Here is a 3101-nt window from a genome sequence, read left to right as displayed (position 1 = left end):
TAACGAAAAATAGAACTGTTACAATTCAATACCATATTTTGTAACAATCTTTTCTGATACAAAAAACTAGAAGCTGTTACAAAAGTGGTAACAAATTTTGATCTTGAAGGTATTTTTCGTGACAGTCAATTTTTTTCCTATCAAAAAATTTTGTTACAAAATGTAACATAATTCTGTAACATTTTTTTTAGTTACGAAAGCAAATTAATTATTTTGTAACAACTTTTTTTTATTACAAATTACATGCATAATTTACTAAATTAATTTTTAAATTAACTAATATATTAACGATTTTAATAAGCAAGTTTACATGTATATAATATGCAAAAATATACATAAGTCAAACAATATCCTTTTAGTTAAAATTGTCTTGAAACAAAATAACATTAGCTAGTGAGTACATTGATTAGTTCAACCAAAACATAAAAGTTCTAACATAAAAGTTCAACCAAAAGCTAAAAGTTCTAACATAGATTAGTGTCACTATGAATCAAAATATTTTTGAGCTCTCAAAGTAGCATGTGTCACCATTTCAGCACTCCTGTAAATAAGAAAAACGGAAACAAAAAGTTAGGTGCATAGTCAAAAGTTCCTTAAGTTCAAAAAGTTTCTAAATTTTCAAAACAAGCAAGTTTGTATTCACTTTTCAACAATTTAAAATGCTAAAACAAGTGATACACAATCACAAGTAAATGGCATAAATTAAAGGGTTTGTTCATCAAGTAACGCGAGATAAATCATAAATGTGATGTGATGACTAGTTTCATGAAACTGCACTTGGCATCACAAGATATTATATGCGAACAGTAGCATGCCTCCAAAAAGTAGAAAAGCAAGCAGGCCCTTAATAGTGTGATACAAATTTACTAAGTCTAAATCCCAGTATATACCTGTGTAGCCCCATCAACCAGGTATATTTGTAACTAATCTGTCATAGGGAAAAAATTGCGGCCTTCAGACTTGCCACTGGTTTGGCAGACTTCATTAGGACCTGCAAGTGATCAATTACATCTAACAAGACCATGAATCAGAATAGTTACCTATATATGCATACCGCAAAATGAATCATATCTCAGAGCAGTTTAGAAACAAAACACCAACTTGTAAGTTCTAGACCCTTTATATTCACTTTTTATATATCTAATAGGCCAGATAGTAACATCATACTGAAAAAAGGAAGCATTTCTATTACTTATCAACTAACGGGAATATATTATCATCCATTGCTGTACCTCAGACCAAAATGGGATAGCCAACATTCTGTAGTAGAATAAGAAATTATCCATCTAAAACCAGCGGTAAATTAGGTGATAGATGACTTGCACACCGGGCATGATGTTTTCCTATGGAGCCAAGGATCAATACACTGCACATCACAGGTTTAGGACAGATTAGCATTTGAGATTGATAGGGTCTAATAGAAAAAAAGGGATTTTCACAATCCCTTATTGAAGTACACTGTTGGATCTAACCAACTCTGGAGAAAGTTCTGTTCTCCTGAACTACCAAACTGAACAAAAATTATCTAACTAAAACCAACTAAATCCCAGTATTTATATGCAGCAGTTAAGCCTAGAATTCCTGCTCCTAACCTGCTAAACTAGCTTAAAGGATAGGAGCTAACCAGCAGCCAACCAGCAACAATTATGAACTAAGTAGTGAAGGCAGTGAAAATTCAGTTTGTCTCTCCTTACCTCTCCTCCTATAGACCAATCCAAACCTGTTCTTATCAGAGATCTATCAGAAAAATATATAAATAAATAGTTCCATTTGATGTGCTTCTTACATCTTTGTGAAATTTGTGCAAACAGGGAAGATGGCGAATAATTTCACCCTTGCCTGGGGTCTCAAGGAATATTGCACAGGCCTCTGCGAAGTTGTCATTTTGGAAAATATAGATAGGATTGTAAATCAGTCTCTACACTAAAAGTTGCAAATTCCCACAGCCCCACTTTACTGCTCACCTGGTTTCTTGCCTTAAGTCCTCAACTGTTAATGGGACAGTAGACAAGGAAGCTGTGGTTGGGCACAGGGTGTCGGCTAAAAAAATAATGAAAGTATAAATGCCATTTGACACTAGTAATAATTACCTGGATGGTGGACTCCGGCAAACTATTGATCTGATTGGAGGATGCACCAGTATGTTGGTGGTTTTGCTCATCAAGGGCCAACAACATTTCATAATCATGTCTGCATTAGGTCATGGGGAAGGCAGGAACTTTACTTTCAACATATTTTGATAACAAAAGAAAGCCAAGAAAACTTCCCCTAAACAATTGAGGGGCTAGGATTAACAAAAACTTGACAAAATAACATAGGTATCAAAGAGAAAAACTGCCAACTTGGTTAAACTATGGGAACCTCACATAACCTAGGGGCTTCTGTTCTAATGCAATGCAGTACCACTTTTATATTACATTATATTAAAATAGAGAAATGAGTTTGTTCCTCCCATCAAAATCGAATGGAAACAAGGTAGCAGAAATAGGATAACAATAGAGTAAAAGTGGAAGTAGAATAAGTTAAAGGAGTGAAGGACCTAAACCGAAGAGGCAGCAAAGACACCTCCATCAGTGACTCCATAGACAGCGCGGAGCTCAGTGGTGGTCACGGCAGCTTCCGGCGAGCCCAGCAACGACAGTAGCAGCGGTGGTGGCCTCCGTCATTCTTCTTCGCGTCTCTCACTGTCTTGTTCTACTTCTCGACAGTGACAACGCGGGGCAGCGGTGAAGGCGCAAAGAACACCCCTCCTCCTCTTCTTCGCGGCTGGGACGAGGTCTCCGGTGGCAGTGGTGGCATTGGAGGCCTCAGGGGCGAACGAAATGGCCTTTTCCTCCTCTCATCGTTGCGTCTCCTTCCGCTGTCTCTCGATCTCTCGCGCATCGTTGCCTTCTCCATGGTGGAACTCAACAGAGACGACGGCAACCTCAACCACGGCGGCTTGGCCGCGACGGAGGCGGCCCCCTTCCTCCCTCGTTTCCCTCGCGCTCTTTCCCATCTCTTCCTCCCTCTTCTCCGTTCTTCTGATTTCCCCTTCTCCCTCTCTGTCTCTGAGTGTGCGTGTGTTAGTGAATTTAGAGCACAAATTAGGAATTTTGTGT

General features: G+C 38.3%; 1 long non-coding RNA gene across 1 annotated transcript; it reads right to left on the bottom strand.

Annotated features, from left to right (window-relative positions):
* Nucleotides 1–761: 761 nt before the first annotated feature.
* On the bottom strand, nt 762–1863 carry LOC107479908 (uncharacterized). Its single transcript, XR_002372628.2, has 3 exons — nt 1787–1863; nt 1233–1366; nt 762–991 (listed from the first exon to the last, which is right to left on the bottom strand). It is a non-coding gene; the product is annotated as an uncharacterized LOC107479908 (long non-coding RNA).
* Nucleotides 1864–3101: the final 1238 nt, after the last annotated feature.

The sequence above is a fragment of the Arachis duranensis genome, chromosome 3, assembly GCF_000817695.3.
Source record: "Arachis duranensis cultivar V14167 chromosome 3, aradu.V14167.gnm2.J7QH, whole genome shotgun sequence".
NCBI lineage: Eukaryota > Viridiplantae > Streptophyta > Magnoliopsida > Fabales > Fabaceae > Arachis > Arachis duranensis.
The sequence above is the reverse complement of the archived record's forward strand: the minus strand, read 5'-3'. Positions and strand labels throughout refer to the sequence as shown.